We start from the raw sequence: 18,271 nt of genomic DNA, 5'->3' as shown, positions 1-18,271 counted from the left end.
AAGATTGAGGTGTCAGCTGAGTGACTTGAGGGCAAGTCACGATCTCTGCGTTGGGGACCTGTTGGGATAGGGTCCCTAGGGTTAGTTAACTCACATTTTTTAATAAGTTTTTGTAGAAGATGTAAACTCTCCACGAAATGTGGATGCAGAGCGCGCAGATAGATAGGAGTCAAAGGTGTCTTAGCCCCTTGTTTGGGTAAGTAAATAGGTCAGTTTTGAGACTCACCCATGGTCCACGGACCATGGTATTATATTAAAGAAAGCTATATATAGTTGAGTCATAGTGAGTCTAAGGGGTAACTAAGTTAAGTGAAGAAGAGATAGAGATTGTTTTGGGCTAGTGCTAAAGCAAGAAGGATTTGCTTCCTGTAATTAGACGAGAAAGGGCAGGCTCCTGCAGGTGAGTGTGCAGGAGGCCTTGGTAAGTCTGCAGTTGAGTGCACGGGGTAGAGAAGTCTGTAATTTGAATGTTGGAATTAAAAAAAGATTGATTTTGAAGAAATATCATGCAATTGAGTATTATTGTCAATTCTACTTATGTTATATTACATCGCTCAATAATATGTTTTCATGAAATATTGTATGAATGTTGCATGAAACTTCTGAATCTATCTTATTTATGCATGTCTTAAGTAATTATCTGTGTTTACGAAATTAAGGCTTATTTCTGCTATGATTTCTGATAAGTTGGATAGATCCGCATGAAGGTAGATCTAGGGTTATTTATTGATGCACAAAAGTGGATAACCTTCCCATTTAAGGTTCGGAAAGACTGACCATAGACCTTCGTGAAGGTCTAGAAGCCAATTTTCCTGAGTCACAGTACGGAGCCCTAGAAGGATACTAATTTGTGTGAAGACAGATCTGAACTATTAGAACTTAAGAACCACTTATCACATGTCCCTAGATGTAGAAACCTGGTTCTAACATCCCCCAATACTTCTTCGGGTGAGACTGTAGCCTAGGCTATGCAGGTTGTTGTCGAAAGGGCTAGAAGTTAGGGTTTTGTTGGTTGGCGCAAACAACTCTGAACTTGAGTCAGGCCCTCGTAAGACAACATGGGCCAATTTCTACTAGACTACATTATTCAAAGATGCACATGCTTATACCCGCAAGTGTCTGGTCTGTCAGAGATGTGCCTGCAGAAACTAGAGGTCGACAACCCCGTTGTAGCATATTGCACTAGACGAACCATTCCAACAATGTGGCTTTGACATCATTGGGGATATTTTCCCACATTCGTCAAAGTAGCACCACTACATCTTAACTACTACAAATTACTTTACGTGGTGCACAAAAGTAGTTCCTCTGAAACATGTGAATGACTAGGAAGTCATCAACTTCCTACAACAAATCATATTTTTGAGGTTTGGCATTCATGTATCACTTGTTTTTGACAATGGAATGTACCTTTCCTCATTAAACATTTATGAATTTTCATTGCAAAATTGCATTGTGTTAAATCATTCTGCTAACTACTACCTATAGGGAAATGGCCTTGTCGAGTCCATGAACAAGAACCTTATTCGCATCATAAAAAAGACCATTTACTCTAAATAGCGAAATTGGCAATCCGCTCTGGTGAATGTTCTATGGGTTGACCGAGTCACACCTAAGCCCTCTCTGAATACCACCCCCTAATTCTTGGTATACGGAAAAGAAGCCATCCTCCCGCCGAACATCTACTTTCCTGCTCTCCAGTTGTCCCAAGAATCCCAAGGCAAGTTGTGTCTGTTAGTTCAACGTAGGATGGACACATTACACAAGATACAGGAAGAAAGGGTGGAAGCATACCAAAATTTTACACTTCACCAGAATCGTATCAAGAGATGGTTCAATAGAAAGTCTGCAGGGAGTACCAGATTCACTGCGGGTGACTTAGTCTTGAAGTGGGATAAACCCCACGAAGACAAAGTAAAACACATGAATTTTCAGTCCTTGTGGATTGACCCTTTCACCGTTCATGAGAAGCTTGGCCAACACACATATCGTCTACAATCACTTGACAGGAATATTGACACTCTCCTCGTCAATAGCCATGACTTAAAATATTATTTTCAATGATCTAGGGCCGCACCCTGCACTATGTACATATTCCTTTCACTGATATTCAGTTGTTTTCTTTATTGTTATGTTGCTTTGTTTTGTAAATAAGTGTTGTCCCACAATGCATTTTGGCTAATGAATGTGTATGTGGCTGAAGTTCAAAGAGTCTTGTGACATTGCAGTGCTTGGCCAATCCTATGTCCATCTTCTTTGTGCTTGGTTGTAACTTTTGGCTGATGAAGTCTTGATGGAAAACATGATCCGTTTGTAAGGAAATTTTTGGTCAAACCATGAAACCGTGTCCACTCTAGGAAACCTCATGCATATGCTCAATTTTTTTTCTCTGTGTATTCAAGCTTATCCAACTAGTAGAAACGCGGAAGGGGAAAATCTAAATGAGTAAACTTGAATTAGAGGTCTTTACATGCTTCTCTGAAGGAACAACCTATTTTTCTCTTAATAAGTCAGGATTCCTCTTCCGCCCCAAAAATAAATAACTGCATATGCACAGTCCTCTTTCAAAAATAGTAAAGGCAAAAGAAGAGAGGCTTCTTGTGCAGAGAGGTGAAGCAAGCAACTCCACTAGGTATTGTCCAGGCTCACTGGCAGTGGAGCAATGTTTGTGTTTCTACGTGACTTTGCCGAGGTACTGTCTAGGCCTACTGGCAGCAGAGCAACACCAGAGATGAAAAACTATACTCTGAAAATCTTAAGCTCGTGAGCCAAATTACCCTTCGTGATTTGAAACATTGTAATTTGGCTAAATTTTGTCTTGTGTTCAATTAAGTTGGTACAAGGTGAACCATGTATGTTGATGGGGTAAGCATGGAAGTTGAAGTGATTTGCACAAAAAATATATACTCCTTGAAAGGCCAAGGCCCTGAGCTAAAATGAATCAAAAGAGAGAAGCTGGTATTCCACCAATGTGTCGCCAATTGTTGTAGTAGCTACAACACCCTCCAAAATTTTGGCTTGCATCCAAATTTCAGAGCCTTCCTTGGTTTTTCCTTTGATGGTTGCAAACACTCAAGATCACCCCATGAGTTCTTGTGAAGTCTCTTCACCCTTTTGGTTGTTTGACCAACAATCATCTTTTGGCATATTGATTGATTTGTCATGCTTGTGATCTTGTTCTGGTTAGTTTGAAGGTTTGTGTTTGTGTGCTTGGTTTATCTTCGCTATGTAAACATCTGTCATACTCACACACAAAGTTGTAAGCACTTTTGCACAAGTGTCATCATGGTTGTTCGAAGGTCTATCTAAAGTTTCACACTTGTCACTCTCAGCTCTAAGACAGTCTCACCGAGGACATGTTTTGTCTTGTTGTACTGGTGGTCTGTTTTGTCTCATTTTCAAAGTACTCTAAGTGTGTGATCACAATGTCAATTTTGCACAAGTTCACTTGCTTTCAACACTTAGCCATTTTCCTGAAAATCTGTCTAACCAGACAACCCTCCTCCATTGGACCTTGACCGAGCTGCATTTCACAATCTCATCCCTCAGTGACCCTACTTCGCTGCTTGGAACTGCACAATGCTTGAGGTTGTCCCCCCACATCAGCTGGACTGCGTAATCTCGGAGGTGAGAAGCCTATCCGCCTCATAGAATTGCATAGAGACAACCTCCATGTCAAAACTGAATTGAGCATTTATCAAGCACAGTCATCAAGCCTCCTTCTTGTCTACCGAAAGCTTGCACTGCTCTGAGAACTGGGTTTGCACTATCCTACAAACTGTGCAAACATGCCCAGCTGGTCCTCTGCTACCTTACTCTACATTGCCTTTAGAAATTGCACATACATGTCTAGCAAGCCCTCTATTGCCTGTCCTATACTGTTCTCCAAAATTGCACGGTCATGCCCAACAGGTCCCTTGCATCTCTGTCATGCCTTGATCTTGGAAATTGTGTAACTGTTATGAAACCAGCTCAAGAAAAGATAGAAAAGATAGATCAACGCCTTAGAATTCAGCCTCTTCGAGGGGGAAACCTCCTTTACATTACATAAATGAACAATTCTTGGATGATACAAATGAAAAAACCTCCTTTCTATATATAGGAGTCTAAGGAGTCACAATATAATCCAGCCGACCTAACAATAATAATATAAAGCCACAAAAATAACAATAGAGGGATTCTATGGGGCACAAAAATAACAATATGGGGGTAATAGGGGCACAACAATATAAATAAGGGGTATAACTACAATAGTAATGGGGTAATCACTAGTATTATAGGGACCCAACATGCCCCTCTCCTTCAAAAAAGTGTTGTCCTCAACGCTTGAGTAGTTCTGGATACTTCTGCATAAAATTCTCATCCTCCCATGTGGAATCTTCAGCGGATAAGTTCTTCCACTTGATAAGATACTCTGAAATTGATCGATTTCGTAGCTGTCGAGTTCTTGTTTCTGTGACTGCTTCCGGTTCCAATATAATTTTTCCTTCCTCGTCAAGTTCTGGCAATATTGTTTGAACTGGGAGCTTGTCGCCTATAACCTTCTTTAAACATGAAACATGGAAAACTGGGTGCAATCGAGAAGCTGCAGGAAGCTCCAATTTGTATGCCATAGTACCAATCTTTTGCAACACCTTGTACGGACCATAATACTTTGGTGATAATTTATTATCCTTCTTAGCTTGCTTTAGGGACATTTGCTTATATGGTTGTAGCCGTAGGAATACCCAATCACCTACATCAAAACTTCTTTCACTGCGATGTTGATCTGCCTGTTGTTTCATTCTATTTTGTGCCAACACGAGGTTATCCTTTAAGAGTTGGAGGACTTGTTGTTGATGTTCGATGTGATGTTCCACTGCCTGAACCTTAGAATTTTCTCTTAAATATGATGTGATGGATGGTGGTTGATACCCATAAAGTGCCATAAATGGGGTCATTTTTGTTGCTGTATGGAAGGAAGTGTTATACCACCATTCAGCCAGAGGCAACCATTTGACCCATTGTGTCTGTTTATCAGATACAAAGCAACGAAGATATCCTTCCAAACATTTGTTTACTATCTCAGTTTGCCCATCAGATTGAGGATGATAAGATGAGCTATGAGCTAACTGAGTACCAAGACAAGAAAATAATTCTGTCCAAAAATTTCCAGTGAAAATGGGATCTCTGTCACTTACAATAATCTTTGGGTTTCCATGTAGCTTTTGAATTGTTTCCATAAATGCAGTAGAAACTGTACTGGCTTTAAATGGATGTGATAATGCACAAAAGTGTGCATACTTGGTAAGTCTGTCAACTACCACCATGATGACACTCTTTCCCTCAGACTTGGGTAAACCTGTGATAAAATCCATTGAAACCTCCTCCCAACGTTGGCTTGGAATGGATAAAGGTTGTAATAGACCCGGTGTCTTAATTGTTTCAACTTTATTTTGTTGGCAAACCAAACATTTCGCCACAAACTTTTGAATATCTGATTTAAGGCCATCCCAAAAAAATTCCTTCTTAACCCTGTGGTAAGTTTTTAAAAATCCTGAGTGCCCTCCTAAGGGAGAAGTGTGCAATTCCATAAGAATCTTTTGTTTTAGCTGGGAATTCTTACAGAGGTATAAGCGATCTTTGTACCATAACGAATCATTTTGCCAGCTAAATGTATCAGACGTACTGGAATCTTGTTGTAGCTTTCGAATAAGTGCCCACACTTCTTCGTCATTCTTCCATTCCTCCCTTGCTTCGTTTATCCAATCTGGTTGGATAATAGAAATGGCACACAACAATGCTTCCACATCCTCATCCTTTCTTGAGAGTGCATCTGCCACCACATTTTGCTTCCCTTTTTTGTAGATGATTTCAAAGTCATAACCCAACATCTTTGTGACCCACTTTTGTTGCTCTTCAGAGGATAATCTTTGTTCTAAAAAGTATTTAAGGCTATCATGATCCGTTTTTACCTTGAAGTGTCTTCCCATTAGGTAGGGTCGCCATTTCTTAAGTGCATGGAGTATTGCCAACATTTCCTTCTCATAAATAGCTTTGCTTAAAAACTTTCCCTTGATTGGACGACTTTCAAAAGCAATGGGTCTTTCATCTTGCATTAGAACAGCACCAATTCCATTTCCTGAAGCATCACATTCCACAATAAAGGTTTTTGTGAAGTCCGGTGTAGCTAAGACCGGTGCTTGGCACATTGCCTCTTTAAGATGTTCAAAGGCCTTTGTTGCTTCCGGAGTCCATGAAAATGCATCTTTCTTCAATAATGTTGTTAGAGGTGCTGCTATTCTCCCATAATTCTTAACAAACTTGCGATAATACCCTGTCAACCCAAGAAATCCTCGCAGATGCTTTATGGATGTGGGGATTTTCCATTCCTTAATGGCTTTAATTTTGCTAGGGTCTACCTTAACTCCTTCATGAGATACAATATGACCCAAATATTCCACCTCCTGGACTCCAAAGAAACATTTGGATCTTTTTGCATATAATTGTTTCTCCTCCAATAGTTGTAGCACCCTGTCAACATGTTCAACATGATCCTTCCAAGACTTGCTGTAGATTAGTATATCATCAAAAAATACTAACACAAATTTTCTAAGGAATGGTTTGAAAATTGAATTCATCAAACCTTGAAATGTTGAAGGTGCATTGGTAAGGCCAAAAGGCATGACCAAAAATTCATAATGACCCTCATGAGTTCTAAATGCCGTTTTCGGAATGTCTTCAATCTTCATTCTGATTTGATGATATCCCGAACGAAGATCCAACTTGGTGAAGTAAATTGATCCATGCAATTCATCCAGTAATTCATCAATGACAGGAATGGGGAACTTATCTTTAATAGTGAGCTTGTTGAGCTCCCTATAATCCGGACACATGCGCCATGATCCATCCTTCTTGTGCACCAATACTACTGGAGCAGAGAAAGAACTTTGACTCGGTTGAATTATACCAGCCTCTAGCATTTCTGCAACCATACGTTCAATTTCACTTTTTTGGACATAGGGATATCTGTACGGCCTGATGTTTGGAGGAACACTTCCTGGAATCAGATGAATAGCATGATCATGATCACGCATAGGTGGGAGACCTTTGGGAGTCTCAAATACCTTGGAATGATTGTCCAGGACTTTTTGGAGATCTGGAGAAATAGATGATTCCAATGTGGAAACATCTAGCGAACATAATTGTGCAATTACACCTCTTTGCTCCTTTTTTAGAAGCTTTGTCATACCATTAGAGCTGATTATCTTTCCTGGTTTCCCTGCAATACCCCTTAATTCAACTTCCTTTCCTTCCGTAGAAAATTTGATGAAAAGTTCTTGAAAATTAAAAGCTATTGTACCCAAGGATTGTAGCCATTGGACTCCTAGTACAACATCAGCACCTCCCATTGGAATGGAAAGCATTGGGCTAGTCAATACATATTCTCCCATGGATAGCTTGATATTATGGCACTTTCCAGAGCAATTTATTGTTCCTCCATTTGCAATCATCACTTGACACTCTGGTGCTGGATATAGGAAGCAATTCAATTCTTTTGCTACCCTACAATGAATAAAATTGTGGGTGCTTCCTGAATCAATCAACACTATTACCTTTTTCTTCTTGATTTGTCCTTCTATCTTGATGGTTTGAGGAGTGGTAATTCCCGCCAATGCATTACAAGATATGGTCGGATTTATTTGTTCTTCATCTAGGCTTTGTTCCTGGAGTATATCTTCTTCTTTTGACCTTTCTTGCTCCTTTTCTTCTTCCTCTTCACAATCTATGTAGAATATTTTCTTCTCAGCACACTTATGACCTTTAGTGTATTTGCTATCACAACTGTAACAAAGCCCTTTTCTTTTTTCTTCCAATTGTTGTGGTGTCAACCTTATAGGTTGTGGAAGACTAGGGCAACAACACTTCCGTCTTTATAGTTGTGAGTGGTATGCTTCCTGGTTGCCATAATTTTGCTTTCCATTTTTCTTGCTAACCTGAATGCCTTCTCTAATGAATCAGGTTCCCAAAGGCGAACATCATGTTGGATATTATCCTTTAAAGACCCTATGAACACATCAATCCTATGCTCCTCTGGAATATTTTTTACCCTTATGTTCAATTTTTGGAACTCCTCAATGTGCTCCATTATTGAACCCTTTTGTTTGAGACTTATCAATTGGCTAAAAAAAGTGTTGCTTTTTGTATCCTCATAATGTGCTATCAATTCTTCCGTAAAAATTGCCCAAGTGATAAATTTTTTACGAGAGCAAAGCCATTGATACCATACAAACTGATTTGGTTCCAAATATACAGTTGCCATACGTACCTTTTGTGTGTTTTGCACATTATTGAGATCGAAGAACTGCTCCATCTGTAATATCCATGTGGCGGGATCCTTGCCATCAAACTTCCTCATATCGATTTTTGGAATATGGTGGGTCTTCGATCCAACATTAGAGTCTATGGAATCATGATTAACATTTCTTTTGTTCTCATCATGAGTTTCCTTTACTACCTTTTCACCATTAGTAAGTATTTCTTGTAGAAAATTTGTCAAATCTGTCTTCAAATCTGCCATGTCTGTCTTCAAATTTGTCTTCAAATTTGCCATGTCTCTCTTCAAATCTGTCTTCAAATCTATCTTCAAATCGTCCATCTTAGCTTCCACACCATTTATCTTAGATTCCACGCCATTTATCTTAGCTTCTGTTAGCTTTTGTGAGCGTGACATTTGTTGCACTTGTTCTTGTAATTTTGATATATCATGTAGCATTTCTTCCTCTTCTTCATGAGTCATGCTAGAGCTTTCAGGTTCCTTACTAGGTGTTTGCATTTTCTTTCCTCGGGGCATCAGTTACCGATAATAATGCTTTACTATGCCCTTTGAATTCCGTTAAACCAAGCTTACACAAAAATTTAAAAAAAAACTACACACCTTTTTTCACTTTATAGAAGCCTGATATTGAATCTGATGTATCTCTGTAATTTCGGATCATCCAGTTCTGAAATTGCGACCTGTAGTAGCCTTCTGCGTCCTCTTTCCAATGCCACAAGTCTGACCCAAATTGGATTCTCCAAGGAAGAGTTATGTGAAATCTCCCACAGTGACTTGCTTTTAGACTAGTTCAGTAGAGCGAACTTGTACGATGTGCCACGAGTCACTGTTTCAACCTTTGGATCTGAAACACACATACAAGAAACTACAGTCCGTCCTCTTTCTGTACCTTCTTACAAAATTTCAATCCGATCCCCAGAGAGAAAGTTATGACGATTTTCCCCAGGTCACCTGTTTTGAATGTAATTCAGGAGTCTGCAAAAAGACCAACTTCCTCAGATCATATCTCCGCAAATATCACGCGAAAAGCTCTGAAATTCGGACCCAAGGTTCAGCGCGATTTCTTCTCAAATGGGTTTTTTTTGCGACTTCTGAAACGTCACAAAAAAAAAGTTATAGCGAAAATTCCACGATGACCTGTTTGGAGCAGCGAAACCCTAGAATCCAAAGCTCTGATACCAAATGTTATGAAACCAGCTCAAGAAAAGATAGAAAAGATAGATCAACGCCTTAGAATTCAGCCTCTTCGAGGGGGCAACCTCCTTTACATTACATAAATGAACAATTCTTGGATGATACAAATGACAAAACCTCCTTTCTATATATAGGAGTCTAAGGAGTCACAATATAATCCAGCCGACCTAACAATAATAATATAAAGCCACAAAAATAACAATAGAGGGATTCTATGGGGCACAAAAATAACAATATGGGGGTAATAGGGGCACAACAATATAAATAAGGGGTATAACTACAATAGTAATGGGGTAATCACTAGTATTATAGGGACCCAACAGTAACCATGTCTAGTAGATCCTTTACTGCCTTGCTTTGCATGAAATTTCTCCAAAACTGCGTAGACATGCCCAGCTGACCCTCTGCGGCCTGTCCTGCACTACTTTCAGAAATTGTGTAGAACTACCCAACAGGTCCGTGCAACCCTGTCTTGTCTTCCCTCTACGAACTGTGTAGAAGTGCCCCCGTCAAGGTCCCACCTTGCAGCTACCACTGGTGTCCTTCATTGTGCAATTTTTCCTCCTAGTGATTACTGCGCAATTTTTCCCAACAGTGCAGGTTGTCCTCCCGGAGTTCCTCATTCTAGCCTGAGATGCACTCTATGTTGTCTCAGTGAGTTGTCCTCCTTCCCTGTCACCTGGAACACGAGAACAATGCATCATGCTAGACTAGGAGGTTTTGGATTTGATTTCATCCCATCATGAGTGAATTACAAGAACATGTACACTGGTAGATCATGGCGAGATGACAAATGGAATGAAGAAGGAGAGTACATTCTAGAAGATTTGCTTGCCTCTAGACGAACGTACCAAGCATATAAAGCAACAAATGAAAGGAACACATCCGTTGAGCGATCATGAAAGACTAAGACCATCGAAGACCTTATAGCACTATGCCATGCATAGGAGAAGGAAAATCACACCGAGAGTACATCCATCACTCGGTAGTGCAACAACTTTGCATGGACACCACAATTAGCTAGTGCATGTCAATAGTGTCATGTTGAGTTGTGTCATGAGCTGTCTTGGCCACATCACCATTATGGGCCATATCCATTGTAACTGAATGTAATGTAAAGTGAAGTCTAATAGACACACATAAGAAGTCCAAGAGTCATGTCAGTTGAAAAGTCATGGGAAGTTGAACAGTCACGAGGGTAGTCCAAGAGTCACAAGGGTCAAATCATCACCCTTGGCTATATATACCCCTCCCATTTTATGAGAGAGGAATTTTCACCTTGGTTTCTTCCACATAGCCTTGAGATTTTGTAGTCCATTCTTTGAGGAGCGAGGAGTGGCTCCAACGTCCCACTACTGGGACTAGTGATGTATGGTGTACATATGTGTGTTGGGACTTTTACTTAATTTAGAAGCCTGTTAAGGCCATCACATTTTCACACATGTTTTGTAGATGTTTGTAAGACTACTCTTTAAACATTTTTAATGCATGTTTTCTTAACCTATACTAAGATAGTTGAACTACTTCGATTATTTTAGTACTTACATTGTTGAAGATGTGCCATATTGTTTATCATTGTTGTCTCATCCATGCAGACTACTCCACAGGACATTATATAGACCATTCTTGTTTATTGGTTATAACGATCGTCACCTCCGTGTGGAATACCATTAGGGGAATTTTTAGGTCTAAAATGGGCCTCCTATGGAAATCATAAAATAATAGTGGGGAAGATTAGATTACATCATCAAATTTTAGAGGGAAAAAAGAAAAATTACTTTTTCAACTCGTATTTTCAAATTCTCCCTATGGGTTTACTCAAATTTCAAGCAGGAACACTCATTGGATGCATAATTTGATTCCTCATCCAATGAGTACCCATGTTGCATACTTTTGATGGACCCTGCTACACACAAAATGATAAATACATGAAAAAACGTGATTGCAATCACATTTTTCATGTTTTTCATGTTTTTTTCATTTTTCGTGTAGCAAGGTCCATCGAAAGTATGTAACATGGGTACTACTTGGATGAGGAATTAAATTTTGCGTCCAACGAGTAATCTCGCTCGAAATTTGTGTAAACCATTAGGGAGATAAGTTGAACATACAAGTTGAAAAAGTAGTTTTATTATTTTTTAATCTTTTTACATTTTTACCCCAAAAATGGTGAATCATCCCCCATGGTTGACATCATCATCTTGAATCCTATTGGTTCTAATAAATTTTATTTTGGTTGTACGTTTTTCTTAGGAGGCCCATTTTAGACCTCAAAAGTTCTCTAATGTTTGCTGGATGGTGTACATGTTTTCCCTTGCACTCTGGTTTTAATGACTGCTGCATATGCTCTAGACTACTCTGCTGGATGCTAGACATATCCCTTTTTGTTCACATGTGTCTCCCCCTGGATGGTACTATTACCTCTCATCTAGAGGCTTACTTTACTCTCTCCCTTTACAGTAAGAGAACCCAAACAAAAGTTACATTACACATTCACCAGGCAGACTCATCTCGCTTTTTGAAGATACACGCATAACACTCTCATGCTAAACAACAAGAGCTAAGGAAAATATCTAAGATAATGGAAACTGGGCCATCATACTAGATGGGAATCCCACACCAAACAATGTGAGGTCTAGTTGGGACTTCATACCAAGGAGATCCCCTGAATGTTGGCGGGTCCAGCATTGTCAACGCTCCCATATCAAAATAAAGACATATCACCACATATATCAAGAATTAGAAATTGATAACCCATATACCAAGACATACTACCAACATGTCCCGAAAAACACCAAAAGATAATTTACACCCCAAGGAAATCAACAAAAAGAGTCTGACTAGTATCTATCAAACACCCAATAATATTTTTTTCTAAAAAAATAGTCCCAGGATGTGCCTGCAAACCTTTTTTAGGAAGGGAATCCTCCTTCCCATTTAAATATTTGAAAACATGTTTAATTTTGATATCGCTAAAAGAGTTGTACACTATTTTGACCCTTTGCTTCCAATGGCCTAGTGAAGCTATGTCCAAATAGTAGTTTCTCTTAATCCATTCAACCACCACTTTAGAGTCCCCAAATATCTATATAGAGTCCAAGCCAAAGTATTTTGCAAAAAATAAAACCCCCCATAAAGCATATATTTAAGATTTAATACTAGACCCCCCTCCAGATCCCCAATGTAGCCTAAAAAAATGTAGGTCTAAAATTATCACCCCACCACATCCACAAGTAGATGACCTAGTGTTGGCATTATGAGACAAGTATTGTCCTTGATGGCAAATCACACTGATAACAAATCATAGTGCAGAAGGATAGCAGCAAGGAATTGATGATCAGTCTACAAGTATGAAGAAAAATATATACACGCTGGTTCACTATATACCAAGTCGCGTATACAAGCAAGTTCACTATATACCAAGTCGCGTATACGCAGGTTCGTTGTATACCAAGTCGCGTGTACACGCTGGTTGGCTTCAGTAAAAGCGCGTGTATGTGAAAAACTTATCTTTGGTCCACGGCGGTTATTCTTTGGAAGTTGTGCCTATGGTTTTGGACCTTGGTGTCTCGACGGACGTGTTGATCCCTAGTTTTGAAGATGATGGTATTGGATTTCTATGGTTTTGGCTCTTGGTATTGAACAAGGCCTAAGGCTATATAAGGAGAAGGAAATCATTAGGCAAGAGTATCTAAAAAGTCTTGAATATCTGATGAAGTATTAGATCCAGTACGCATGTTATTGGTTGATGATGTATTGCTTGATCTGAGCTAAGGAGAGATCTCATCGGTTGATGGAGAACAAGATCTAAGGAGAGATCGAGATCAAATGGTTTGAAATGAACTATCTTTATATGGTTGATTATGCGTATTTCTAGATCTGCATACTGACGCAATGTTATGTTCTGGGTATAACTGATAGCTGGTACAGCTGCAAGTTATGAAAAATTATTTTTAGATCTACACGCAGGTTGTCTTCGGTAAAACCGCGTGTATACGCGGGTTGCCTTCATTGAAGTAGCGTATATCTTTTGGAGCTTGATTTTTGGGTTGCAGCTGGGTTTGACTGTTATTGCAGAGTTCTGTAGTCTGCTCTGTGTTCTGGTGACTGGGTTTGACAGGGTTTCATTGGTTCAGTGATTCAAAGATTGATGATGCTAGTATTGGTTGTTTTATGCTTCAATGATTTGTGAATGAATCATGGTCTTCAGATTGTAATGTTGTGCTTCAGGAGTATCCAGTCTGAAAATTGATGAAAAGTGGTACTTGAAGGAAAGAATATTGTAGTCCAGCACCTACGTACTAGTATCTTAGCTAGTACAAGAGCAAAGGGGGTTGGAGCTCCCTTCCAAGGAAGTTTGGAGAACGAGAGAAGGTTGAAGCCTTCTGCAGGTTGTAGCCTGCGTACTGGTATAAGGCTGCACCAGTACAAAAGATTGTAAACTGAAGTTCTTATTAAAGAAAGATAGAGACAACTTGCAGCAGGTGGTTTTCACCCACATTGGGTTTCCACCTTATATCATTGTTCATGTGTGTGGCTTTTGTGTGATGATCTGTTCTGTTATACTGCATATGTTTACTCTTAATATGGTGAATAATGACCTGATGCACTTAACCGAAGATAAACTAACTGAATTATAAGTTTTCTGGTTATACGCTGTTTTTCTTTAGACACAGTAGCGTGTACACGCTGGTTCACTTAACTGAAGTAGCGTATATGTTTCTGAGCATTGAAAAAGTTTTATTGATCTGATAATACTGATTCACCCCCCCCCTCTCAGTATTATTTCCAATAATTAGTATCAGAGCAGGTCCTTTAGAGAAGCTTGATCGCTTGAAGGTAGATCGTTCATCATGAGCAACTACGAGAGAGAAGCATCAATCAGGCCACCGGTTTTTGATGGGACAAACTTCAATTATTGGAAGGTAAGAGTTACTGCCTATCTTCAATCTCTTGGTACAGAAGTTTGGGACATCGTAGAAACAGGCTACGTTTTTCCTTCAACTACTCCTACAGATGCAGCTGAGAAAAAGAAGTATGAAACAAATGCAAAAGCAGTCAGTACCCTATTAGGATGTATATCCCAAACGGAATTCATGAAGGTAATGCACTACAAATCCGCAAAAGAGATATGGGACAAAATTGTCACAAGCTATGAAGGAGATGAACAGGTAAAGCGTGCTAAACTTCAAACTCTCAGGATTCAGTATGAGACTCTCAAGATGTATAATGATGAAAGTGTGGCTAACTATTTTCTTCGGGTAGATGAGATTGTTAATTGTATGAAAAACTTGGGTGAAGAAATAAAAGAGGCTATAGTGGTTGAAAAGGTTCTAAGATCATTGTCCCCCAAGTTTGAATCTAAAGTATCTGCAATAGAAGAAAAGGAAAATCTACGAATTCTTACTATGTCTCAGCTACATGGAATTCTAACTGCTTATGAAATGAGAAAGGGAGGTCCATCAGACAGAAGAGAAGCTGCTTTCAAGGCATCAGGCAAAGAAGATTATTATGAAGCAAGCCACGTCCCAGAAGAAGAGGAAGAAGAATCAAATTTTGTCAGAAATCTTCAAAGGGGTTCTGGAAGGTTCAGAGGTAAGTTACCTTTTAAATGCTTTGCTTGTGGAAGAGTAGGTCATTATGCTGCAAAATGTCCTTATAAGGATAAAGGAAAGGAACCTGCTAGATGGAACAAGAAACAGAGTGCAAATAAGAAAAGCTACTACACTCATGAAGACAGTGATGGTCTATCGAATAGTGATGAAGATGAATGAGGTAATGAATATAAGTTGTTAATGGCATTTGAAGATGATGATTATATGGATGCTATAGATGTGGATAACCTTTATGATGAAATTACTAGACTCAAGAGATGTATAGAAGAAAAGAATATGATCATTGATACTCTACAATTTCAAATTGATGAGAAGGAAAAACATCTTGAAAAACTAGAAGGTGAAATTGTTGGTCTTAGAAAAGAGATTGAGAAAACAAAAGCTATTAATCTTAAATTTGTTAAAGGATCTGAAACCTTGGATGAGATTATCAATGTGCAGCGATCTCCTCTGATCAAGACAGGTCTTGGATATAATGGAGAAACATCTCAAGCCTCTACTTCTAAAAGTTATCTTGATGCAGCAAGGAAAAGCGAGCAAAGGCCAAATAAAAGTAATCAGGTGAATCAGGGACAGTTTACCTCAAGAACAAATAAAGACCATCAAGAAATTTGGGGACAAAATGCCTTAAGGACAAACAGAAGCTACAATCAGCCACAGGTAAAATCTTCCCAATTTGCTCCAAGAATAAATAGAAGCTACAATCAGTTGGATGATAGATCTGATTATCGCAGAAGTTTCTTTAATGGACAATGCTTTTCTTGCCATAACTTCGGTCACAAAGCAGCTCAATGTGTTGCATACAAGACAATCATGACTAGAGAAGCTCAAAAGCAAGGGAGAATGACTGAAACCATGAAAAGGACTTATAAAAACTTTTCGGTTCTTGAAAATGAAGTTGAATGCTCTATTTGTAATAACTTTGGTCATGAAGACTCTGAATGCAGGAGCAGGTTCCGGAAGACAATTCAGAAGGAGCAAAACTCAAATGTCAGAACATGGAGAATAAAGGAACCACAACCAGAAAGATGTGGGATACCCTTTTATGCAGAAGGTCAAGAAAGTCTATGGTACATTGACAGCGGATGTTCGAAGCATATGACAGGGGACAAAGAAAAGCTTGAGTCATATACCGCATTAGAAAAGGGGAAGAAAGTTTCTTTTGGAAACGATATCTCTGCAGCCATAAAAGGAAAAGGTGTGGCTCCATTGAAAGAGAAGGTCAAAGCTGGAAATGTTTTGTACGTTGATGGATTGAAGCATAATCTTCTGAGTGTCAGTCAGATGTGCGATCAAGGAACAGAGGTAATATTTAGATCAAATGGATGTTGTGTTCGTGATCTTGATACAGGTAAAACAGTGATCAAAGGAAGAAGGACTCCAAATAATCTATACATATTTGAAGAAGGACCACAACAATGCTATTTGAGCAAGGATGATGAACACTGGCTATGGCATCGAAGGTTGGGGCATCTAAGCTTTTCACAAATAAGGAAAGCATGCAAATATCAGGCAGTTCGTGGTCTTCCAGATATCAAAATTCCAGACAACACTATATGCAAATCTTGTCAGTTTGGAAAGCAAACCAGAACTGACTTTCCAGAGAAGGAAGGATCAGCTAGCATGCCTCTTGAGCTAGTACATACAGATACATGTGGTCCATTCAGAAAAAGAACACCTCGAGGAGAAGAATACTTGATATTATTCATTGACGATTTCTCCAGGTTTGTCTGGTTAGGACTTATGAAGCACAAAGATGAAGCATTCGAAAAATTCAAATCCTTCAAAGCCTTGGTTGAAAATGAATAAGGACACAAAATTAAGTGCCTCAGATCTGACAGAGGTGGGGAGTTTACCTCAAACGAATTTTTCGATTTCTGTGAAGAACATGGGATAAGAAGAGAATTCTCTACAGCTAGAACTCCTCAGCAAAATGGGGTGGTGGAAAGAATGAACAGAACAATCCAACAAATGGCTCGTGCTATGCTTGATGAATCAGGTACTCCCGCAACCTTCTGGGGTGAAGCTGCACATGCTGCGGTTATTATTCTTAACAAAACAAATGTCCGAGTAAACAACACTCAAACACCTCATGAGCTCTGGAGTGGTGAGACTCCTTCGGTGAAGCACTTCAAAATATTTGGGAGCAAATGTTATATTAAGAATACTGATGAGCAACTTGGCAAACTTGAACCAAGAGCAGATGAAGGCATTCTTCTTGGTTATTCTCCACATAGCAAAGCATACAAGTGCTACAATAAAAGACTTGGCAGAATTGTTGACAGCATTGATGTAGTGGTTGATGAGAAGGGATATATTCCTAGGCAAGTTCATCATGAAGACATTGAAGAAGATGAAGGCTACACTCAAAGGCAGAATGATGAAGAAGAAGAACCTCAAGAAGAACCAGAGGAGCAGGCAAGAATAGAAGAGAAGACTCCATCCAGATATGTTCAAAAGAATCATCCAGAATCTCAGATTGTGGGGCAGAAAGAAGCAGGAATACAAACAAGAAGAAGAATTGCAGAAGCTTCAAGCTATTTGGCATTACTCTCTTCCACTGAACCACAAAATGTGAAAGAGGCATGCAAAGATGAATGTTGGGTCAAAGCAATGGATGAAGAACTTGAGCAGATCGAAAAGAACAATACTTGGGAATTGGTTCCTAGACCAAAAGATAAAAATGTCATAGGGACTAAATGGGTCTTCAAAAATAAATTGAATGAAAATGGAGAAGTAATTAGAAACAAGGCCAGACTTGTTTGTAAAGGGTATGCGCAGCAAGAAGGAATAGATTTTGAAGAGACCTTTGCTCCTGTTGCAAGACTTGAGGCCATCCGAATGTTCCTTGCTCTCTCAAGTTTTCAAAACTTCAAGGTATTTAAAATGGACGTGAAATCAACCTTTCTAAATGGAGACTTAGAAGAAGAAGTATATATTGAGCAGCCAGATGGTTTCATTCTTGGGAATGATCCAAACCTTGTATGCAGATTGAAAAAGGCTCTCTATGGTCTCAAACAAGCTCCAAGGGCTTGGTACTTTCGTTTGGACAAATATCTTCACCAACAAGGTTTTTCAAAAGGATCAGCAGATAGCAATCTCTATATGAAAGTTGAAAATAACAAATTGCTAATACTTGTTGTGT

The sequence above is a fragment of the Pinus tabuliformis genome, chromosome 7, assembly GCF_031772625.1.
Source record: "Pinus tabuliformis cultivar Carrire ecotype Pingquan chromosome 7, CPIR1, whole genome shotgun sequence".
NCBI lineage: Eukaryota > Viridiplantae > Streptophyta > Pinopsida > Pinales > Pinaceae > Pinus > Pinus tabuliformis.
Note: the sequence above shows the minus strand (reverse complement) of the source record.